Here is a 25,986-nt window from a genome sequence, read left to right on the forward strand (position 1 = left end):
GAGACTGCTGCTCCGTGAGTAATCAGAATCCCCTTCAAAGCCTCAGGGAAGCAGATCCAGCAGTCCAATCTTCAGAGGAATTCAGCTACAACTATCACCAGATACTCATTCCTTTGATAATTTTATGGAAATTCAGGACGGCATTTTAAACTTGAAAACTTTTCTCCAACCTCGGGAGCCTCCGCGACCGCGTACTAACCAGCTGTCATGTTTTCCCAGTCAACACCACATCTTGTTCTTGTCAGATGCAGCACTTTAAACTCCCTTCAAATGGCCCTGGACTGGATTGGCACCACTAGGCAGAACAAAAATTACAGTCCGTAAAGTCCAGGTGCTGGGGTGAAGATGAAAGGTGAAGTCTTTGATATCCCTGAGACGGCAGCAACAGGAGTCAAACCAACAAGCCCTTGGAGAAACTTAGGTTCAAGGAAATAGAGAGCAGGTCCAGTCCTTCTCACTTCCAGGAAAGAGCAGCAGGCCAAAACAGCAAAGTAATTTAGCAAAGTGGCAGTCCCTCCAACAGCACAGCAATCAGCAGGCAGCAGTCCAACACAGCCAAGCAAATTAGCAGAGTGGAAGTCCCTCCTACAGCACAACAGCTGTTCTTCCTGGCAGAATGTCCTTAGTTTCAGCAGTCTTCTGAGTTGGTGGGGTCAGACGCCCAGAACTTATACCCATTTGGCTTGTAAAGTAGGGAGACTTCAAGGAGATGCTTTGAAGTGCAAAAGGCCCTGCCTTTCCTGCCCTGGGCGCAGACTCACTCCAGAGAAGTATGCAATACTTCGGGAAGGGAGAGGACACAACACTTTCAGGTGCAGAGTGTCATCTCCTCCCTCCCTTCCTACTCAGGATAACCCAACAATATGCAGATGACTAGGCAGTCACATTTACCCTTCCTTTGTGTGCGGCTGTCTAGAGGGAATGCAGAAAGCCATCTGCCACCCACCCCAGGTGTGTATTCCAGAGACAGGCAGAAAACCACACAATGGTTTAAGCACAAAAATGAAAACTTTCTAAAAGTGCCATTTTCAGATCTACAATTTAAAAACCAACATAAGTTGTATTTTCAAATTGTGATTCCAGTGACACTAAATTTGGTTTTCCTACATTTTCCAAACTCGAAACTGCACTTATAAAATGTAATATGTCAGTCCCCATGTTATCATTTGGCAGAGAAAGGTCTTGCAGTGGTGAAAAACACATATATGAGTATTTCACTACCAGGACAAGTAAAATTTAAAAGTGCATATCTCACTTTTTAAATATGCTGCACCCTTCTTCAGTATTTACGAAGCTTTAGAGAAGTGTATTGGATGCCCTGAGACAGTGCTCAGAGTCGATCACCAAAAGGGGCATGATATGGTAGAGGACGTGATGTGAGTTGCCGCTGGACCATGCTTGCTACAGGCCCCTAGGGGCTGAGGGCTGACTGAGGCACAGAAGGCCAGGCAGGATACAGAGACCTTCTGCAGTTGGTCATCTGATGACCGGTACAGGCCACAATCTGCAGTGTGAAGCAGAGCCGGGCTGGCATGAGTCCTACACTAATGGGCTGGGTGCTGAGGCCCATTGAAGGCCCATGGAAGGTGAGCAGAGGCATTGCTAGAGTGTGCCACAGAAAGAACGTGGAGTCCACAGTGATGACAAGGCCTCAAGTGCCACTGTTGTTGTACCTGCTGTGTCTGGCCATGAACATACCACCTGCCCCATGCTCTGCTATGAGTTCTGAGGGACTCTGAGAAGTTTCTGAGGAGTTCTGCGGCCCTGCTCTGCCTGCAGTGTGTGGTGGAGGTAATAGGAGCCTCCTGTGGTGAGGCCCAGAATGGGTAAGGCCACGGTTACCATGGGCAGTGTCCAGTGCATCTCGCCAAGCCCTCAAGTTCCTGGAAAAAGCCCTAAGGGTTTCCAAGAAGCCCTGTAAGCCTAAGGTAGCTGGGCTGCTCCAAGTGAGTAATTTACACTTCATCATAAAAGAGACCGTGCGTACTCGTACCCTCCTTACTATGCTGCAAGCAAACAGCTTCAGGGACGGGAGTGGCAGTGCATTTTGACAGTTGAAAGCCAGAACTATCATCAGATACCAGGAGGAGGCAAAGGTGCTGTGGTATAAGGTCACCTTGGAGCCTCTCTATCAGCCCATCAGCCTACCCATAACCCACTATTGGAGCTTCTCAGAAAGCAAGTAGTCTATGGTGGAGATATGTGAAAGACCCTAAGTGGTAGTTGTCTGCGGTCAAGAAACAAATTGCAAAGGGCCACAGAGAGAGGGCACCATGCCCAGGTGGAATTCCACCAGCCACTTATGTGGCAGACACAAGATTCTGGGCTGCACACCTAACACCCCTTTTCTCCACCATCTTGCAGCTGAATCGCATTTCTCCCTCATGGCATGGCTAGATTCTCGCACCAGTATTCAAGGGCGGAGACAAGGTGGTTCCTGGGAACAGTCGCTTCGTATCTCTAACTTACAATGATGTCAAATATTTCACAAGGGTGTTACTAGTTGAGCTACAGATTTGGGCGAAGGCTAATAACATAATTTCACCAAACCAAACCCAGTTCACCAAGCATACAGGGACCTCAGTCACCTTATGGCACTCTCCCTATTATCTGTCAAGGCAAAATCTAATAGCCAACCAGTCTACTTCGGCTTTATCGACTACAAGACTGCATTCGATAGAGTCGACCGGGGGGGGGGTCTTTGGCATGAATTAGCCCTTCTTAACATACCGGATGGCTTACTAATGGCCCTGGAATCACTGAACAAACACACATTAGTTAGAATAAAACATTTGTGATGCCTCTCGCTTCTCCAGGCCAAATAAAACCATGCACGGTCTCAAGCAGAGCTGCATCCTTGCACCAATATTATTCTACCTGTTCTTATCAGATCTGACTCCAACAATAAACTCTGTCAATTACCATCCACCCAAATTGAAGCTCTCGAATCTGCTGTACTCGGATGATCTAGTCCTGATTAGTAGAACCAAGGTCGGCCTGCAGCCCCTTCTTGATGCAACCTCGTCCTTTTCAACTAGGAATGGCTTGACAAAAAAAAAGAAAACTAAAATCCTGGCTATTCCAGGGACTAGGGGCCCGATGTAGGAGCCCTAATACCGGTCGGAAACGGCCGATTTCAGCCGTTTCCGACCGGTATTAGGGTTTTCTAATGTAGGAGCATGCTTTACAGAATCGGTATTTTACCGAATCTGAATTTACAGATTCGGTAAAATTACCGAATCGGTAAATACAGAATCGGTAAAAATACAGATTCTGTAAAAGCACATGTAGGTAGCACATCTTTGAGTGCCGCAGGCCTTTCAGATTCGGTATTTTACCACCCAATCCAATTGGGTGGTAAAATACCGAATCCAGGTGTGCATGCACATGTGTGCATGCACACCTATGCCATGTGACAGACAGACATGCCCTTAGGGCATGTATGTGTGCCACATGGCACACATGCCTGTATTTGGGGTGCTAGAGGGTGTCGAAGTGACACCCCCTGCACCCTTGCAGGAATCAGTAATTACCGAATCGGTAAATACCGAATCGGTATTCACCATTGATTCCTATGGGCTTCAAGGCCCATAGGAATCAATGGGGGATACCGATTCTGTATTTACCGAATCAGTAAATACCGAATTTTACAGATTCGGTATTTACCGATTTTGAAATACCTACATGTGCCCCCTTCTATTTTACCACTTCTTAAATACCGAATCGGTAAAATTCGGTATTTTAGAAGTGGTAAAATAGAATTACCTACATCTAGCCCTAGATCACAAAAAAACAATGTTTTTTCTGGACCAAGAAATGTTAGGGTCAACTACAAGTTTTAAGTGCCTTGGAGACTACTTCAACGAGAACAGGAGATACAGCGATCAATGTGCAGGTAGGGATACCTTCCTGCACATAAACAATCACAAGAGGTGATTTCCTCATTCAATGTGTGCTTCAGAATGCAGCAGGCATAGAAAGAGGAAAGAAATGAGGAGAAAGAAAAACATTTCTCCTCATTGCGCCTCCCTACACCTCCCCTGGGGAGGCATGGCATTCTGATGCATTTCCAGGTGTACGAATTCTCGTAAATCTGGAAATGTGACAGAAACCATGGGTATTGCATGGGAAGACCCACATCAGCACCCATGGCACGCAAAGTGTTGTGTGTAAATGGGCCATATTTACAAGGAGATGAATAGCCACGCAGGGCTGCTTTATGTGTCCTTGTAAATATGGGACAGTAAGTTGCGCCACTGGTGCGTCACACAAAGTGACGCACCAGCGGCACAAGGGGCCTATAAATAAGCCCCTGTATTTCTTGTAACCATATTTAATGCTATGAAATAAACCAAAGGTTCCATCCAGCACTATTTAAAACGTTTAAATAAATAAAAATTTGGAAATTCTGTCATATGAAATATATCCTTGATCGCGCCTCGTCGTCTTTTAAATTGCATTTCTATCTGACAGTTTCCCTACTCTTCTTACAAATGAAAAGTTCTTATTTAAAAAAGAAAACCTGTTGCAGCAACATTTTAACCACATGAAAGTAGTAGTTTTTTTCTAAGGTGAAGGCGACTAAAGAGTTTATACTTACATAATACCACTGAGTCAATGCCTTAATTAGTATGCAAACAAACGTATATATATCACTCCTGAGACATTAAAATGTCAGAAAGTAACATCTGCTACAGCTAAGATTTTTGACTCTACAATATCATAATTTCTTTAGAACCACGAAGTAAACTGTATTTTCATTAACTTTTTGGCTCACATTTGACTTTAACAAGCCAAGTCGTTTCTGTAAGTGCAGAGCCAGAAAACCTCTTGCCAGGGGGCTTAGGCCAGGTGAAATGCCTCTCTATACATGTGGATCTGGAGCTCAGGCAATTGGCCTTGGGTTCTCTTCGTTTCTGGGCCTGTGATCAAAGTGAATCAATTAAGAACATTAAACAATCAGGACATTGTTTTTTTCAAAACTGTCGATTTAATGGCAGGCCCAGTATTTTCCCTAATAGAGAATAAAATACAACTGCGGTTCACAGAGGATAGCGACACTTACTGGCAATGAATGCTGCTGCTACTATTTCCACCGACAGGTATGAACTTAACAAGCCTGGCCAGCTACTTTACATCAAGGTCGTATTGGTAAGGCAGGCACTTGGGCAAATGCTGAAGGGCCAGTATCCCAGTTTCAGGGCTGGGCTGCTTTCCTGTGCAGCCTGGGGGTGATTTGGGTTGTGTCTGATATGGTCACATGCCGCCAGTAGCCCAGTGGGTGCCTAAGTGGCCTTTCTGGAGGTAGATAGGCATCCATTACCTCCCATTTATCAATGGGCAGAGGTATTACTCCCTTTCTCTCGCTGTGCTGGCCCATTAATGTATGCATATTGCGTGGGGGCCGGGGGTCTGAGAAAAAGAGGCCTCACTTGTTTTCAGGTGTGTTTCACCACTTTGAACTAATCCGTGCATTTTTTTAAATCTTATTAAAGTTAAAAAAAATGACTCTGTCAGAACCCCCCCATCTTTTTATAAAACTTAACTGAAGCAGTGTTTTGAGGAAAGGCAATATGCAAATGTGGGCCACGTTTTTTAGCGTGCCCAGCCCGACTTTGAATCCCAATCCAACCCTGCTTTTCAAACTCATTTAAACTGTACGACCACAAAAGTACTCTGTGCCGCTTTCTGCTTCCTCTGCTGTTTGTGAAATGTTATCACCTTCAACATATGATATAAAATTAGATTAACATCACAATCTATCTGAGATGCATTGCTGTGTGTCCAGTAAACACTGAGGGCCCGATTCACAAAGGTAAAGTTGGACGAAAGTGGATGCCTTTCATGATCGTGGCGGTGTCCTCGATCATGATTGGTCGGCTGGCTGGTGTCTCCGGGGGGCGGGGCCCGTTGTGGCTTCTTGTGGGTGGTCGACAAAGTTGTCGTAGAGTGTTCTGATCGTGAATTGGAAGTAGTCTCCAAGCTTGTCGCAGAGTTCTTGGGATGGAGTGATGTCTGTGGCTTTTCTGCATGGGCTGGTGAATTCCTGAATGACACTGAAGAGTTCCTTGGAGTTGGTGGAGTTGACAAGGATTTTGTTGTGAGTGAAGTTCCTCTTCGTTGTTCTGATTTGGTTGTAGTAGTTTGTCATGGTGTCCTTGTAGGTGGAGTAGTTATCGGTTGTCTTGGTGTTCCTCCAGTTCTTCTCCAGGTGTCTGCAGGTGCACCTGGCTTCTTGGAGATCGGTTGTGAACCAGGAGGCTTTCCTGGGGGTCTGTTAGCCGGGGTTGCATAGCGGGACAAGCTCATCTGCGCAGTTGGAGATCCAAGTGTGGAGTCCTCTGGCTGCTATGTTTTCATCAAATGCCCAGTTGGGGTTGTCTCGGGGGGAGGGTGGAGTTCAGTAGCTCATCGGTAACCTTGCTCCAGTTCTTTCATGGTGGGCGGGGGTGGTTTTGAAGCCTTGGGTTTGTCGACAGTGCAGTGGAAGCAGTGGTGGTCGGTCCATGGTGATTGCGTTGTGTGGCTAAAGTGAACGCTGTTACCTGCAGCGAAGATGTGGTTGAGGCTGTATCCCGCTCTGTGTGTCGATGTGGTGACGAGTTGTTGAGTCTGGTGTTGGCGAGGTTGTCACGGAGGATAGTGGAGTTGGGGTCACTGGGGTTGTCGAGGTGGAAGTTAAGGTCTCCAATAAGTATATGGTTCATTGACGCAATGGCATGGGATGCGATGAAGTCGTTGATGGTGGTTGCAAAGGGTGTCCGGGGGCAAGGAGGTCTGTAGATGATGGTTCCTTGGAGTGTGGTGTTAGGTCTGGTCTGGATCTGGAAGTGCAGGTGTTCAGTGGACGAGAAGGTTTCGCTGGAGGGGATGAGGCAGAGGGTGCTCTTGTGGGTGAGGCCCCCTCCTGGGTAGTTAGGCGGTTCTTCCACTGGATCTTTTATATGTCCAGGATGACAGTGTTTATGTCCGGGGTGGAGGTGGTGTTGGTCCAGGTCTCCGTGAAGAAGGCAATGTTGAACTACAGAGAGTCAAGTAGGTTCCAGATTTCTATGGCGTGTTGTGTACGAAGCGCACGTTGAGGAGGATGCATCTTAGGGTGTTGTCGGCAAATGTGTCTGCGATGTCAGAGGCCGGGTTGGTGGTGACGATCTGATGGCAGTGGAGGCAGGAGAACTGGCCGTGGATCGAGTTTGGCTATGCCTGTTGGCAGTCTCTGAGTCTTCCGTGGTTTAGTGCAAGGAGGGCGACGGAGTCGTAGCGGTGGAAGGTTGTGGATCCAGGGTTCCAGGCGCTGGTCGTGGTCGGGTCTTGCACGTGCGCAGACGGACTTGCGATAGGCACGCCAGTGGCGCGAGCACTGCGTGCGGCCACCATTAACTAGGGAGGGGGCGGGACTAGAGGTAGTGATGCGGGAGCGGAGAGGCTGTGTCGGGGGAGGGGCTGCAGGGGCAGCAGCAGCGGGAAACCGGCAGGGTGCCGATTGAACTAAATAAAATAATAACCAGAGGAATAAGGCAGCTACCGGGCAACAAGGAATATGCAGAAGTAAAAAGCTGAGGGTGAAGGAAACACCAGGCAGGCTAGGATGGAAGCACTTCTGAGGCAGGAATCGGGCTGCCAGCATGAACCCTTCTCAGGGGAAGACTCTGCACTGCGACAATGCAGCAGTGATGCAGAGCTGCTAGGGAGAGTGCTGGCCTAGACCGTAGGTCAAGGTCTCACACGCGCTCCCCGCAGCGCCCGCCATTAGGTAGGAGAGGGGGCAGAGCTGGAGGTAGGAAGGCGGGAGCAGGGCTGTGTCGGTGGGGCCGCAGGGGGCAGCAATGGTGGGAAACCGGCGGGTGCCGGTTGAACTAAATAAAATAATAACCAGAGGAATAATGCAGCTAGCGGGCAACAAGGAATATGCAGAATCAAAAAGCAGAGGGCAAGGGGAACACCAGGCAGGCTAGGATGGGAGCACCTCTGAGGCTGTAATCGGGCTGCCGGTGCGAACCCTTCTCAGGGGAGGACTTTGCACTGTGGTGATGCGGCGGTGATGCGGAGCTGCTGGGGAGAGTGCTGGCCTAGACCGGATGCTATTCGTTGGACATTGTAGGTTTAAAGTTGACCTCCATATTATGATACCGGCAGTCAGAGTTTAAACAGGCCCGGCAATCTGACGTGGGTCTGATAGGCTCAAGGAGCCTGTTGGCCAATCAGAAAGCCCTCATAATCCCTTAAGGACGGCAGAATATGATGTTGGTTTCTGACAGCCACTCCATGTCGGCCTTTTCGACATGGATTGGCTTTTGGAAACGGACTTCGGGGGCCCATAGCAGTGCCCCTTTAACCCCTTACTCTCCACATTTGGCCCTAAACATCCCTGCACCGTGTGATACATCCCTGCACCATGTGGCAGGCACATTTTTCACTGGGAGCTTGTGCTGCGGGCAGTTTCATTCCGCTGCACATGTTCCCACTGTAAAATGGAAGTTTCCGACCACACCATGTGAGGTCGCATCTAAATAATCTAGTTGGAATCACCTGCCTGAGGTCGGTCGGTTCCCAATCCAGAACGGTGACAGTCGGAGGCAACTCTGACCGACATCGTATTGAGGGCCAATGCATCAATAATTGCGAAGCTGACAGATACGGAGAGAGACTCCTAATTTGAAATCATGCATGTCCTCATCTCTATGAACAATGTAGGTTAACCCTGGGTGTAGTTTGCATAGTCGCGCTACGCGTAGCTAAGCGAAGTTGCACATGCGCCTCGCGAGCTACGGGAGCGCGCGTTTTTGCTTGTCCCATCCGTGCGCGATGCATTTTTCTTGCTCGCGAATGCATATTGCGTGGTTGGGAGTCTGTTTGCGTGCTCGGGGGATAGTATCTCGCTAACTTACCCATGTGGTCGCCTATGGGCACGGCCATCTTGTTTTTTACTTATCCCGCCCATTCTTGATGCCTTATTTCCTGTTGCGGGTCGCGTATAGCGTGTTCGGGATGCGTATGTCATGTTCGGGAATGCGTTTTACGTGTTTGCGATGCTGTTTGCGTGCTCATGGTAAAAGATGGCACAAACGTACCCACGCGATCGCGCTAGGTGCGGCCATCTTGTTTTTTCACTCTATGCTATGTTTCTTAGGCCTGCCTTTCTATCCTCCCTCTATATTTTATTTCTACTTTTACTGTGTTTTTTTCACTTTTCTACTGTTTTATATTACTTCCTTCTTTAAGCTCCTACTCCTTCCCCTAACTTCCTTTTTCCCTTCTAAATGTTCTTTTGTGCCTCCAACTCACCCTAGAACCATGCCTAAGGGTACTAATGGGCGCTCCAAGAGCAAGGCGCCTGCGTCCAAGAGACGCCTGCCTTGCGGCAGACTGCGCCGTCCAGGGAGCATAACCTGCTGGACCTGCTAGGTGTCGAGGTCGTGGGGCTTGGTGAGTAGCTAATATACTAGTAGTTACTAGTAGTTTAAGTATTATGTATAATTTGTTCCCGAATGGCAAGAATACTGCTGCTTACATTGCAGGCAAATTACGTTTCAAAATCTTCTGTGATTCTAGGACACAGGTGCCCAGTGCTGCTCTTACTTGTTTGCAACTTTGCGCTTGCTTGGGCTGATTATGTAAGAGTTTACTTAGAGAACTTAAGTTAGGTAATGCTATTGCTATAGAGACTCTAGTCCTTCCTTTGTTCTCTTGTCACTAATAAGAGATAGTGGTGGATGGATTGATAGGTTTAGTTAGTAATTTTTTTGAGGTGTACGTGACCAATGTTCCCTCTAATTTTTTTCCTCTGGGTGCGGCAGAGTAAGGTCTCTGTGCGCTGCAGCCACGGCTATGTGCGCCAACAACCCGACCGCTCTTGTAGACCATGGCTTTAAGTGGGATGAAAAAACTGGGTGTCTCTCAAAGGGGAATGACCGATGCAATCAAGGGTGTGGCTTAAAAGCAATTAAGCTAAAAATCGTGCTTAGCATAGTGTGCCACCCGACTGATATTTTGCTTCTCCTGAGTTGGAACCTAAAGATATATCAGTTGGTCGTGAGAATTTTCGTAAAGGTGTTTTTGCTCTTTCAGATGCGGATGAATTTTTCCAACGTTTGACTTGGCTACGGGACGAGGCGACACGATTACGAGCGGCGAAAAAGGCATCGGATCCATCAGCGTCTGGATCGACGGAAAATTCCAGAGTGTGCCCTATCTATGGATCAGATAAGAGTGTTGCGATTAATGTTATGCCTATGCGAGAAGCTGCGCCTTTGTATGTCCCTCCTAAAGGGGCAGGCACGGACGATGATAAGACGTCTGTAGATGCGAAGGGTTACTTCATATATAATTGGGTTTATACGCCATGGAATAGAGCAGATGTTATGGCACTTAAGAATGCTTTGCCTGACCCCCGTAAAAATCCAGCAGCTTTCTATGAAGGTGTGGAGGGCGCTATTTCTTCATGTATTATGACGTTAGTTGATATTGATCTTTTCTTTGGATTGATATTGCCTCCTGATATGTGGAGGGTGATTCGTAAGTTTGATGATCGAACGATATTAGGTGCAGATTGGAAGGACATAGTGAGAGCTGATTTAGATAGGGAACCTGCATGTAAGCCGTGTCAGTTGATTTTAGAATTACCAACGGCTATCTTGAATAAATTAAAAACGCTTGTCCCCCCTAAGAAAATAGATTGGACAGTATTAGCATCTTGTAAGCAGAAGTCAGACAAATCGGTTTCTGATTTCTTTTCACGTTTTGAGGAAGCATTCCATGATTACAGTGGTCAATTATTAACAGAGGATACGGGCAGACATTTGTTCGTAGACAAGTATGTGGCTAATCTCCTACCGGAGATTGCAAAACGATTTAAGTCTAGTGAAAGTTCATGGACCACTGCAACGCCCGCTTCCTTATTAACTATGGCTCAGTATTATGAACGACAGGAACTAGAGGCTAAAGAAAGTAGTGATAAGAAAGCAAAGGACTTAAAGACGAAAGTGATGTTGGCACAGGTTCATGCTACGCAATCGAGAGGGAATGATAGGGGTAGACGAGGATCGTACGTTACGTCTCCCCCTTGTTCCGACATTTCTGAGGATCAGTGTGCATATTGTAAACAGTTTGGACATTGGGTTGCAGATTGTCCGGTACTTCGTGAGCAGCGTAGTCAGAAGGGTCGAGGAAGTGGAAGGTCACGGAATAGTTATTCAGGACCGAGAGGAGGAGCGAATGACCGTGGTAGGTTTGAAGAGAGGGGTCGTGGTCAGGTTGAACATAATACTTTTGATCGGCGGAATCAATATCAGATAGCTGAAGGAGAAAATACTGAGTCTCAGGATAATAGATATGCATAGGATTGCGTAGGATGGGGTGTGGAATCGGTTGAGGTACCAGTCGATCAAAGGGGTCCATATATATCAGCACACGTTTTGGGTTCTACTGATCAGTTTCTGGTTGACACAGGAGCTACTCGTAGCGCTTTGTCCAAACACTTGGTTCCAAGGGCTCCCCTGTCCGGCGAAACGATTACAGCAATAGGGTTCGATGGAACACCTTCTCTAAGCCCATTGTCTCAACCTCTTACGTTTCATGTTGACAAATTCACTGCCCCATGTCCGTTTCTATTATCCCCAAATACACCAGATAATATTATGGGACTGTGATGGTGGGCGGTCGGCTGGCTGGAAAAGCAGGCAAGGAGGCCGGATATAGCGTGCAATTGTGTGGTTTATTGATACACTGAGAATCCGTGCAACAGAGTCCAAGGGGTGTGAGGGAGATCAGAAGTGGGATTCGAATTTTGCGAAGAAGGGACGGATCTTGGGATGTAACTCCGGGTCCTCAGATGCAGTGCCAGGTCTCGGGAGTAGTGCCGGGTCTTGGGTGTAGTGCCGGGTCTTGGGTGTAGATCCGGGTCTTCCTCGGGGAGTCCACCGGAGGGCAATGAGAAAACAGGAAAAAGGAGCCGTTAGTCCCACTGCATCGGACTATAAGCACCTCCACCAACACCGGGTCGTGAGGAGTGGAAATAGTATCGTGAGGGAAAAAGGGTATGGGGCTTCAAGACACAGATACAGAGGCTAGGGACTTAGTGTGAGACGTGTTGGGGGGGGTTGATTAGTAATCGAGGGCTATCTATATCAAAAGTGCTTTATATGTATATACAGTGACCCACTTGTGGGACACCCCCGCGCCGCACGGCCACCAGCTGCTGCGTGTGCCCCCTGCCGCCCTCTGCCTCGCTGCTGACTCGTTGCCGGCTCCCGCCGCTGCGAGTGGTTTTTGTATTGTTTTGACGGATATTTGCGCTTGTCTGTGTTAACCTTGTTTTTTCCTACTGTTGCGTTCATTTGTGCCTGTTTTGACGGATATTTGTGCTTGTCTGTGTTAACCTTGTTTTTTCCTACTGTTGCGTTCATTTGTGCCTGTATTTTTATTGCATTGTACTTCCTCCGTGTCGCCCTCCTTCCTTGTTGCCCGCCTACCGCCTACCTCGACGCCCCCCGCCCTCCCTTTCCCGCCACCGCCGCTTGGCCCCGCCCCTTTCTGCCTTCTGTAACCCTCCCCGCTCCCGCCTCCCAGCTGCTCCGCCCACCCGCGCACTTGGCCTTAAATGGCGACCGTGCGACGCAGGTGAGTGTGACCCACTTGTGGGACACCCCCGCGCCGCACGGCCACCAGCTGCTGCGTGTGCCCCCTGCCGCCCTCTGCCTCGCTGCTGACTCGTTGCCGGCTCCCGCCGCTGCGAGTGGTTTTTGTATTGTTTTGACGGATATTTGCGCTTGTCTGTGTTAACCTTGTTTTTTCCTACTGTTGCGTTCATTTGTGCCTGTTTTGACGGATATTTGTGCTTGTCTGTGTTAACCTTGTTTTTTCCTACTGTTGCGTTCATTTGTGCCTGTATTTTTATTGCATTGTACTTCCTCCGTGTCGCCCTCCTTCCTTGTTGCCCGCCTACCGCCGACCTCGACGCCCCCCGCCCTCCCTTTCCCGCCACCGCCGCTTGGCCCCGCCCCTTTCTGCCTTCTGTAACCCTCCCCGCTCCCGCCTCCCAGCTGCTCCGCCCACCCGCGCACTTCGCCTTAAATGGCGACCGTGCGAACGCGCAGCGGTCACGCGCAGCGGGTGCGCCGATTGTGCGCCGAAGGCGCGCCAAAGGTAAGCCCGTCTGCGCCCGTCCGCGCCTGGACCGCGCCCAGTGCCAGGACCCCCGGCCCCCGAGGAGCCCGACCGCGACCGACCCGCCTGACGTACTCCGCCGCTACCCTCATCGCACTCAACACCGGCCGACTTCCCGACTGCCACCAGGCCACTCCACGACGTACCCACGGACCTTTCAGCTGCCACGCCTGCAAGTTCACCTGCATCCGGACCTGCCTCGCACCAGCACCCGCCAAGTCGAACACCAGCAGCACCCACCTCAAGTGCATCCTGCTCAACACCCGCTCCGTCCACAGACACGCCATCGAACTCTGGAGCCTCCTAGACGCCACAGCCCCTGACGTTGCCTTCCTCACGGAGACCTGGATGAACGCCTCCTCAGCCCCCGACATCGCCATCGCCATCCCGGAGGGCTACAAGATCGTCCGGAGGGACCGCAACGCCAACCAGATGGGAGGAGGCATCGCCATCATCCACAGGAGCACCATCCGGCTCACGACCAGCACCGACAACACTCCGACCAGCGCCGAACACCTGCATTTCCAGATCCACACCAACCCGAACACCACCCTCAGAGGCACCCTGATCTACCGACCCCCTGGACCACGCACGCAATTCAGCGAGGACATCGCCGACTTCGTCAGCCCGCACGCCCTCCCCTCCGATGACTACATCCTCCTGGGAGACCTCAACTTCCATCTGGAGAACAACAACGACCGCAACACCAGCACCCTGCTCGACAACCTCGCCAATCTTGGACTCAAGCAGCTGGTATCCACCCCCACCCACCTCGCCGGACACACACTCGACGCCGTCTTCTCATCCAGCAAAGACGTCACCTTCAGCCACACCACAGAGCTTCAATGGACGGACCACAGCTGCGTCCACTTCACCTTCAAAAGAACAACGACCCACCAACACCAGCAACAGGCCGCCCGCAGAAGCTGGAACAAGATCACGGCAGACCAGCTCGCCACCTCCCTGGGCCAGCACCCTCCTGCCAGCTCAGCGAACCCCAGCCAGGCCGCCGACAACCTCACGAAGTGGATCAGCAACTGCGCCGACGAACTCGCCCCACTGAGGACCCCGCCTAGCAGACCCGGCAGCAAGAAGGCCCCATGGTTCACCGACGAACTCAAGAGCTCCAAGAAGAACTGCCGAGCCCTCGAGAAAGTCTGGAGAAGGGAACCGACACCAGACAACAGGACCTCCTTCAAACTTGCCACCCGGAAACACCACCAGCTGATCCGCGCCGCCAAGAAAACAGCATTCAAGGACCGGTTGGACAACAACGCACACAACTGCAAGGAACTCTTCAACATCGTGAAAGAGCTTTCCAACCCCAGCGCAGGTAACAACGACATCACCCCATCGCAAGACCTCTGCAACTCCCTCGCTTCATACTTCCACAACAAGATCGCGGACATACACAACAGCTTCAACAACCAACCTGCGCACACCAGGACCGAACAACCACCCCCCACCACCACCCTCCACGCCTGGACCCCGATCAGCACCGAAGACACCATCCGCACGATGAACTCCATCCACTCCGGATCACCGACCGACCCCTGCCCTCACCACGTCTTCAACAAGGCCGACGCTGTCATCGCACCCCACCTGCGAGACATCATCAACACATCCTTCGACACCACCATCTTCCCGGAGAGCTGGAAACACGCCGAACTCAGCGCTCTACTCAAGAAACCAACAGCGGACCCCACCGACCTCAAGAATTACCGACCCATCTCGCTCCTCCCGTTTCCAGCCAAGGTCATCGAGAAGACCGTCAACAAGCAGATGGCCGCCTTCCTCGAGACGAACGGATCCCTCGACCCCTCACAGTCAGGCTTCCGTGCCAATCACAGCACCGAGACCGCCCTCATCGCCGCCACCGATGACATCCGAGCCCTGATGGACAAGGGAGAAACAGCGGCCCTCATCCTCCTAGACCTCTCCGCGGCTTTCGACACGGTCTGCCACCGCACCCTAGTACAGCGTCTCAACAACGCCGGAATCCAGGGGAAGGCACTGGAATGGATCATCTCCTTCCTCGACGGAAGAACACAGAGAGTTCGCCTACCACCGTACAAGTCAGAGGCCTCCGAAGTCATCTGCGGCGTCCCCCAAGGATCATCTCTGAGCCCCACCCTCTTCAACGTCTACATGAGCCCCCTCGCGGCCATCGTACGCAAACACAACCTCAGCATAATCTCCTACGCCGACGATACCCAGCTGATCCTCTCCCTGACCAACGACCCCGCCGCCGCCAGAACCAACCTGCACGAAGGGATGAAAGAGGTAGCCGAGTGGATGACGACCAGCCGCCTGAAACTGAACTCGGACAAGACGGAGGTCCTCATCCTGGGCTCCTCGCCCTCCGCCTGGGACAACTCCTGGTGGCCCCCCGCCCTGGGCACCGCACCCAAACCAACAGACCATGCACGCAACCTGGGCTTCATCCTGGACGCCTCCCTCTCCATGACCAGGCAAGTCAACAGCGTCTCCTCGGCGTGCTTCAACATCCTACGCATGCTACGGAAGATCTTCTGGTGGATCCCCACCGAGACCAGGAAGACCGTCACCCAGGCCCTCGTCACCAGCCGACTGGACTACGGCAACGCCCTCTACGCCGGTACCACCGCCAAGCTCCAGAAGAGACTCCAGCGGATCCAGAACGCCTCGGCCAGACTCATCCTCGACGTCCCACGTACCAGCCACATCTCCGGACACCTGAGAGACCTTCACTGGCTCCCCGTCAACAAAAGAATCACCTTCCGCCTCCTCACCCACGCACACAAAGCCCTACACGACCAAGGCCCGAGCTACCTCAACAGCCGAGTCAACTTCTACGCTCCCAAACGCCACCTCCGATCAGCCAACCACGCCCTCGCCGCCGTCCCCCGCATCCGAAGAGCGACTACAGGAGGAAGGTCCTTCTCCTACCTGGCCGCCAAGACCTGGAACTCCCTCCCGACCGACCTGCGCCTGACCCAAGACCACCTCTCCTTCAGGAAGAAGCTGAAGACCTGGCTGTTCGAGCAGTAGCGGCTCCCCCCCCCCCCCAGCGCCTTGAGACCCTACGGGTAGGTAGCGCGCTTTATAAGTGTCAATGATTGATTGATTGACAGTGACCTGACAGGGTTAGCGTGCCTAAGTCGTGCTAAGCCTAAAGAAACAATACTCTATACTATATACAGGCACCTAATGTGCAATAGAGAGGCGAGGGGTTACTCACGGGCTCCGCCGCAACTCTCCAGGTGAGTTGCGGCCGCTCTTCAGCTTCCTCGTTATGGGCTACTTCCGATACTGATGTGGGTCAAATGATTATTCCTCCTGTGCGCATTACTGTGAAGGAGGGAGCGATTTTACCTCGGGTTCCTCAATACAAGATCTCTAGAGAAGGCGAAATAGCTTTGACACATATTGTGAGTGACTTGATAACGGCAGGGGTGGTGGAGGAAGTTCCCTACAATGTTTGCAACAGTCCCATTCTTCCGATCCTAAAGAAAAGAAAAATCCTAAAGAAAGATACAGATTCTAAGATCTATCGCTTTATTATTGATTTGAGGGAAGGATAGTTGTACCCCAGTATCCAGTAGTGTCCGATATTACCACATTACTTACTTTGGTTCCACCCACAGCTACTACATTTACGGTGATCGATTTGAAAAACGCATTTTTTTCGATCCCCATTCATCCTGATAGCCGATATTTGTTCGGTTTTACACTAAATAATAAATCTTATAGATTTTGTCGAGTTCCTCAAGGTTACACAGAAAGTCCTAGCATTTACAGCCAGGCTTTGAAAAGACAGCTTGATTCCTTTGATTTGCAGTCTGGGGTGGCACTTATCCAATATGTTGACGACATTTTGCTTGTGGCAGACACACAGGAGCAATGTGAGGAGAGTACACTTTCCCTGCTTTCTTTCCTTGCTGAACACAATCACAAGGTTTCACGAAAGAAGCTACAATATTGTAGACCAAAGGTGACATACATCGGTCATCTTTTGTCTAAGGAGGGACGTGCATTAACATCAGATCGAATTCAAGCAATTTTAGATACACCAGTCCCTTGCACGCAGAAGGATGTTCGCGCCTTTATAGGTTTGACGTCCTTTTGTAGGCAATGGATACTAGGATTTTCGTACATTGTAAAACCTTTGTTAGCATTGCTGTCCAAAACTGCGGCAACCCCTCTTGAATGGACGGATGAATGCCAGAATGCTTTTGAACAATTGAGACAAGCTCTTTGTTCTGCACCAGTGTTAGGTACACCAGATTATACAAAACTCTTTACACTGTATATACACGAGAAGGATGGGTGCGCATTGTCAGTTTTAGTACAATTACACGGAGATAAACAGAGACCTTGTGCATATTTTTCAGCGGTACTCGATCCTGTGGCTCGAGGACTGCCTGGATGCCTCCGAGCAGTTGCAGCAACAGCAGTAGCTATACAGCAGAGTGAGGGAATAGTTTTGTCACACAAATTGCTGGTGTTAGTTCCCCATGCAGTAGATGCGCTATTGAATCAAACGAAAACGCAGCATCTAACCAGTGCCCGTTTAACAGGATACGAGTTAACACTGTTGGCGCCACACATTACATTGAAGAGGTGCGCCACTTTGAACCCCGCTACTTTATTGCCATATCCTGTTACTGAGACTCAGGAAGAAGAACAACATGATTGTGTTTTTCTGACTCACGAACAAACAAAGGGTCGTGTCGATTTACAGGACACGCCACTTCCTGAAGTAGATGGGGAACTGTGGGTTGATGGATCGTGTGTGAGATTGCCAGATGGTACGGCTTCCGCGGCCTATGCGATCACGACACTTAAGACAGTGGTAGAAACAGCACGAATACCGCAAAAATCTGCCCAAGCAGCTGAGTTGATAGCCTTACCGAAAGCATGTGAGTTAAGTGCTGGTCTATGTGTGAATATATACACTGATAGTCGTTACGCCTTTGGAGTAGCGCATGATTTTGGCCTACTCTGGAGGGAACGAGGGTTTATGACTTCACACGGAACACACATCATGTAGGGAGAATTGGTATGCGACCTCCTGAATGCACTATTATGTCCAAAGAAGGTGGCGATAATAAAATGTAGTGCACATAAGAAAGTGACAGACAAAATAGGGCAAGGAAATGCTTTTGCAGATCGCATAGCGAGAGAGACTGCTATGTTGCAAAATGACTCCTCTATGTATGTGGTGAGATCACAAGCCGAGCGATGGCATGATGCTAGAGAAGAAATTCTAGACATTCAGAAGTCAGCATCTGAAGTAGAACTCGCAACATGGGCAACAGAGGGAGTATTGGATGATGAGGGTTGTTGGAGAAGCAAAGACATGAAGAGATGGAAATTACCTGCTGCTTACTTGCAGGCAATGGTTCAAATGACGCATGGGCTGGCACATATTTGAGCTCTTGCAATTACTAAATTGCTTACACGAGTTTGGGAGCATCCTGAGATTACCAGCACGGCTAGGAGAGTAGTGCAGACCTGTCTGATATGCCTGCAGTACAATCCTGCTAAAGGGACCTCTACTCCTAAAGGAGGGTTCGTTCCACCTACTGCACCATTCGAAGTATTGCAAATGGATTACATCCAGCTGGAGCGCTGTAATAACCTCAAGTACGTCCTAGTGGTGGTGTGTGCTTTCAGTAAATGGGTTGAAGCCTACCCCACGAAGGATAATACAGCATTAACAACAGCTAAGGTGTTACTCAAAGAGTACTTCCCACGTTATGGTGTCTGTAAATTTTTGTGGAATGATAATGGTCCTCATTTCGTTGGGAAGATAGTGGAGCATGTCCTGAAAGGATTGGGAATTAAACAAAAATTCCACGCTGTATTCCACCTGCAGTCAGCAGGTCTAGTAGAAAGGTATAATGCGACTCTGAAGCTGAAGCTAGCAAAGATCGTGGCATCCACGTCTTTGAAATGGCCGGACGCTTTGCCATTGGCATTATTGTCTATTAGATCAGTGACACACTCTCGAACTGGCCTCACACCCTATGAGGTGGTGTTTGGAAGGCCCATGAATATCTGGGGAGTTCCAAAGCCTCGTTCGATACATGATGTGCCTTGTATAATGATGAACGATTATTTGGCACGATTAACAAATGATTTACTTTCTATTCATCAACAGGTTCGAGAAGCGCTCCCCGACAATTCCATTGGAGAGGCTCACAATCTTCATCCTGGCGATTTTGTGATGATCCGGGTGTTTGCGAGATCCAGCAGTTTGGAGCCGAGGTGGCGTGGCCCTGAACAAGTGCTGCTGGCAACGCGAACGGCTGTGCGCGTTACGAATAAGAAGCGATGGATACATTCAACGCACTGCCGACGTGTCTCTCCGGATCTGGTGAACCCTACTGTGCTGTCTGACTACAGAGACATCTTGGACGCGGAGAAGAGCCCAGCTGTTATGCCCAACGAGTCGGAGGGAGCCTTCTCGGACCACACTGTTTCTGGTGGAGTGAAGTACAATCTGCGGCCAAGGAAATAATATTTTTGTATTTTTCGTGACTGGTTAGTAACCGTTCCGAGGTTTGTGAAAACGGAAGCCGGGAATATCAAGGGGGGGGGATCAGTTCTGTCCAGTGTAGCGACACCCGTCTTGAATCTCGGAGAAGAAATCAGCGGCAGCCTCGGTTCTCAGCACTATATTTTTTATTTTTTAGTTTGTTTCTTGAGACTTCGTTCATTGTACTATGGCACCTATGACATTGAGAAACAGAAGAAATCTGGGTGCGGTTCTTTTTGTTACGACAATAGTGGTAATAGAAGTAATAGCTTGGACTATAGAAAGACTGTTTCCTGCACGGAACTATTTACTGCCTACCACTCCAATTCCATCCGAACATTTTCATTTTACTTTGCCCTATCATGAGGAGAGACATAGACAGACTTATTTGAATAACAGTTACATACAGATTTTACACCACACACATAATATGACAAACACCACTAATTGTTGGGTATGTGGTATGTTGCCTGGACATCAGAAGAAAGGAGGAACCCCACTTACTCCTCTTCTTTTTTCTCACAATGGTTCGTGTAATGCTTGGTACACACTTCTCTTTACATTAAGATGGCCAACAAAGGGTGGACTGCTTTTCCGATTGAACAAGGTCTGTTACAATGATCGAGATGGATATCCACAAGCAGAAGGAACTAAATTTGAATGGGAAGAATATCGACCGGACAATGTATCTGCGCCTCGTATCTTCACCAATCAGAGACTTACAAATATGTCCAGTTTACATAAAATTACAGTTATTGATACAAAAGCAGATCTTTGTATTAGGAATAAAGGAACAATTCTGGTGGGGAGAAGTGACTGCAATATTGCTCTCGCCTTTGATACTCCCAATGGTATTTCATTTGTGGCCTCACGAAACACTTACTTTATTTGCGGTAATAAAGGTTATCATCGTCTTCCTCTTGGATGGTTAGGCACATGTTATATACCTTTTGTGTTACCCCCTGTGTTTATTGCCCCGCCTATATACCATAATGATTTTGTATTGTATCACGATTTTATATTGAATAGAGTTAAGAGAACGTTGGACATTGATGATATCGACCAAACTGACACCTCACTACAACAATATGTGGATTTTAATTTAGGGTTATTCTCTTTTGTTGGTGCTGCTCTAAACAGCAGGAAAATTAGACGGCTAACGCGTGTTGTGGAGGCAGTTGCTAATGAAACTGCCTCTGCTTTAGGAAATATAACTGAAGAGCTCCAGATTACTAGAATTGTTACGCTTCAGAACCGGATGGTTCTGGACGTAGTGTTAGCTGATCGCGGGGGTGCATGCCGCATCATCGGAAGTAGTTGTTGTGTTTACGTCCCAGATAATTCGCCATCTGTGTATGATGCTATCTCTAAATTGCACAAAATTTCTGCTGAAATTCATACTGACAATGGTACTTGGACTTTTTCTGGCTGGTTTTGGACTCTGCTTAGTACATGGGGTTGGAAACTGTTAACAGTTCTATGCGTGATTATAGGGATATTTTTCTTTTGTTGCCTATGTATTCAATGTGGTCCTACTTTATATTCTGTATGTATTACAGCCTGTATCCCATCCAAACGAGCTATTGCTAAAAATGTACAGATGAGTAATGCTGAAGTAAAGCAAATTATGATGATCGATATTGAAGATGAACATCCGGATTACTTCCATTATGAGGTAGCTACAGCTAAACGCTAAAAGGGCCGTCTGTCGTAATTTGGCAGTACCTGACTTAGTGTTTAGCTCAGCTACACAAGCTTTTCTGTTAACTTGACCTAAAACGTACGGGGGCCATTTTGTATTTGGTGGCTTCCATTTTGTATGAACATGCGGCCTCGTGGTCAGCGTGCCCTTTCGTCCTTCCTCCATGCCAATGAACTTTTACCTTGCCCGGCAACAGGCTATTTTGAGCGATGGTCAGTTTCACGCATGCGCACACACGATCTTTGGACTAGTGAGTGGCCACTCCTTAGGAATGTTCCCCCAACTGACCAGTGGTATTAAGCTACTCCCACATGCTGGCTGTGCTCCAAAAATGTCCTTATATGTACCTAAAACTGTTCAAATGTATACCGCCTACCTTTTTATTGCTGTCAAACTGTATAAAAGAGGTCGCGCACCGATGTTCGGTGTGATACTTCTTGCATTGCCGAAGGGTGCTGTAGGAATGTACCACCACCCCATGGGGTCCTAATAAACTTGTCTCTTTGCATTTTCAGTTTCCGTGCCAACTTCTGTTTATGGTGTTCGAGTGTTTTTGCAGAGTATGTAGGCCTGACAGAACCCGATACCACACTAGCATTGACAATGTAGCTCAGATCAGGGGTCAATGCACCATTGTTCGCTGTCCGGGATGCCTTCGCATTAGGATATGGCTTGGGGAAGTAATCAGACAGCTTGCCTGGCCGGCTAAACCTATCTCCATTTTCATCAGGGTCGTCTATCACTTCACACTCCTCTGCTAAAGCCTTTGCTTCCTCTTCTGTGTGACTGACTTCCACCAGATTTCGGAAGGCCAAGTATTCCATGCTGTGGCAGGCAGCACACACCTGTTTGTATACCTGATAACCACGACAAACACTGCTGTGATCCAAGGCAGAAAAAAAGGACCGCTGTGGCTCCAAGATACTTTGGAGGATGCAGCTCTAAATCAATGGCTTTTAACGATCTGTGTAGAGCCAGGGCTAAGCCAGCCCCTCCAGCAACAAGCACGCCCAGCTTGGACAGGGCCACCTTTCGGCCTCTGGAGAGACTGGAAAATGACATGGAAGCCCGGGGCTGCGAAGACCAGGCCACCTCGTCCCCAGTGACCCTCTGCACTGAGCTCCGCGCTGCTAGGCTGACCGCCACCACCCTCATCTTTGGCTTTCCCGGGATGTAAGGACTCTCACCTTGTATTTCTTTTCTTAATGGAGTGCATCTGCGGGGCTGATTGCAGGCCTTTTGAAAGTATTTATGTTAATCACAGCGCCCATCAAGGGCTGCATTTAACAAATACTTTCAAAAGGCAAACAATCCGCCCCGCAGCTGCGCTTTCTTTAGAAAAGAAATGCTGCAAGTTTAAAAGCGCGAACTTGTGCTTTCAGATGATTGTTTGTAGACTTGCTGCATTTCTTTTCTAAAGAGGGCGCAGCTGTGGGGCTGATTGTTTGCTGGTTGAAAGTATTTATGTTAAATGCAGCCCTTGATAGGCGCTGTGATTAACATAAATACTTTCAAAGGTACCACAATCTGCCCGGCAGCACTGCTTTAATTAGAATAGAAATGCCACGGGATTAGCATTTTCTTCCTTTCGGTGCAGAAATGCTCTTCCGGGATGTGCTGTGTGTGTGCGCACTTCACACACAGCACTGCGCGCTCGGGAGAACAGATGTGCGCGGCCGACCAGCCGCGCACCTTGCTGGGAACAATGTACGTGACTCATCCTCTCTGTCACTGAGTGCTGCTTACCCCAGTCTTTAGTAGAACCTTTTGTAGTTTGTTTAGCCAGTGGTAAGGCTTAGCAGTGTCACTAGCATAACATCAGATGCAGCCAACCAACAATTCGGTGTATGCACAAATTTATGCTTGTATCCTACACCTATGCATTTTTGAGTGCTAAAATTTAAATGAAGACTTATTGAACAATTGGCCCGTCTGGAATATGTGGGCTAGGTCAGGTGGTACATAGTCAGAATGGAACAGTGGATTAGTGTTCATAAATAATAAGTAGATGGTCTGTGAGTCCCGCAATAATACTACTAGTCGATCTGATGAGATAGGTCAATTTCCTTGCAACTATTGTTTCCTAAAACGTTTATTGAGAATTTTTTTAAATACTGTATTTGTTTCACAGTATACCAATCATTAATGTTTGTCTCTTTCTTTGTTATATCTGACATGATCAGCACCCAGGGGCAAGACGACGCGGTCACAGGCGGCGATGGGACAAGAACATCAAGATGCCTCTCAGGGTCAGGACCGCTCCTCTACCAAGGACTCTGCTGCTGGCCCCAGTAAGTCCTCCAGTGGTTAGATTAATAATTATATTTCCCTAACTATTACTGCACCTCATTTTTTCCGAACTATTATTTCAGTTTCCTATTTGTATTTTTTTCCAAATCTTCTTCAAACTAGACTGTTTCTAAATTCTTGTCGTTATCCGTGTCTCCAACAGCCTCTGCTTTGAGCCTATGACTCTCTGTACTACTACTATTAGTCTGTCTGTAGCTAAACTTGCCCAGTTGGCCACTCTTTATTTAAAAGGTTCTAAATAAAACTCCGATTCACCAATCGCTCTAGCAATGGAGTCCAGTCCTTTGGGTTGTCCTCTTCTGGTCTTCTTAATCTTTCTTGAGGCTTTTCAACAATTCCCAGCAACAAATTGCCCAACCAGATATTTGACTATTTTTGATAGGACATACTACTACTGTTGTGGGGATTCTGCACAGCCATATACATAACTATGCACAAGAAAATAGGATATTGGTGATGGGAGGTTAGACCTTCCTCACACCTCAGTCAACGCCCTATCCCCTGACTGACTAGCTATACTCTCTCATTAGGTCCCTGAACCCCTCCTGAAGATACCCAATGATTAGACAACCCAGAACATAATAACACCCTTTTGCTCACTCACTCGTGTAAGTCCACCACACCAAATACCACAGACTCTTTGTGTAAGTTGAAGTTCAAAAGGTTTATTTTCAACTGACAAGCTCTGTAGTTTTTTTTTAAAATTAAAATCATTATACTTTATGAGCCAGCTACAAAAGCAAAATGCAGAAGATTAAAACAATAAACATTGTTACAAGTCCACCGAAAAGTCAAACAAATGAGCGCTGTGCAAATTCTGGGGGACCCCTCAGCTTAGAATGTAGAAGTACTGGTTACATCAAAAGCTCTGCAAAGCTCTGGTTTGTTAGTAGAAGGGAATCTTCCACCTGTTATGATAAAAATGGTGCACGTTCAATAGTATAATGCAAGTATTTCTCAGTCATGCCAAAAAGTGTAGCATTATGGCTAAGCAATACGGACTGACCAGAACTCCATAACAAAGTGGCTTGTTTTTTTACTTCTTTTACGCAACGCTCAGACAGTAGCTGTATGAGCTCATGTGGCCTTATAGGCGTCTTACACAACAAGCTGCTAGGTAACGTGCTCAAAAGACATGAAGCTAAAATGGTGTATGGCTCAAGCTAACTTTGCAAAGAGTAGAGTAGACTAGAATGACCCTAGGGACCATAACACTACTAATGTCAACTCTACTCTAGTACCCGATTTGGACTAGTGATGTATGTTGTATATGTATGTATTAACTTTTTTTTCAGTCTTGCTAGTGAAAAAGAATGAATAGGGGGAGGTGTATATGGCATCTAAAAATGTGCAATGTTTTTTCTACTGTACTACCGACCACCACCAATGCCTGGGCCAGCGGCCATGCAGCCATTCCGGAGGGAGCAGGAGATGTTGCAGCGGAACCTGCAGGAGCTACTACAGGGGGTGAGCCAGTAGCAGCGGCGGGCAGTGGTAAGTTATGTTCCTTACTTATTGACATTACACTAGCGGGAAGGGTGTACCGTACACTCACTGTACTGTTGAGACTTAGTAAGTATGAAGTTGCAGTGAACATTAGACAACGGTTGAAGAAGACACCCTTTAATTAGCAATAGCATTAGCAGCAGTAGCATTAGCAGCGTGAGTTGAGTAACCAATGGCCTCTTCTATCTGACTCCAACTCAGCTGTGAGTTTTATGAAGAAGACTAAAAGTCAGATCAGATCAGATTACTTGATGGATGTATTGAACAAAAAGGGAAAGAACGATGGAAGGAGGAAGGAAGGGCGAGATGTAATATGACTGGCAGAGAAGGATACTTTGGAAGCATGCATAGGTAGCTGATAGGAATCAGATGCATGGGTTATTGAAGGATGGGTTGAAGGTCAAAGAAAATATGCCTGCATGGTTGCCCACACCGTATGAGTGGATAGGACAGCAAGAAACGTCAGCGGTGTTTGGGTCAAACTCAAAGCCAAGGCAAGCAACGAAGGACACATGGGTGGCTGTTGGTGAAACAAACTAAGGTTTGTTGAGAGATTAAGAAGAATGTTAGACGTTTACTTTGAATGGATGGATGCCTGTATGTATAGATTGCATTGACTGTCACTGGTTGCTGAACAGAGTCTTTGAAGAGAATGTAAAAAAAAACGCGCCACCGTAGCAAAGCCGAGGGGAATATAAGTTGCATTTTCGGAATACTCCCTTGACTCACAGTAGTTTTCAAGCACATCCTATATATATATATTGTGTATGTATGTAGTTAT

General features: G+C 48.3%; 1 pseudogene; it reads right to left on the reverse strand.

Moving 5' to 3' along the window:
- Positions 1 to 4,760: 4,760 nt before the first annotated feature.
- On the reverse strand, positions 4,761 to 22,544 carry LOC144828049 (cytochrome c1, heme protein, mitochondrial pseudogene; annotated as a pseudogene).
- Positions 22,545 to 25,986: the final 3,442 nt, after the last annotated feature.

The sequence above is a fragment of the Lissotriton helveticus genome, chromosome 4_1 (assembly GCF_964261635.1).
Source record: "Lissotriton helveticus chromosome 4_1, aLisHel1.1, whole genome shotgun sequence".
Lineage (NCBI taxonomy): Eukaryota > Metazoa > Chordata > Amphibia > Caudata > Salamandridae > Lissotriton > Lissotriton helveticus.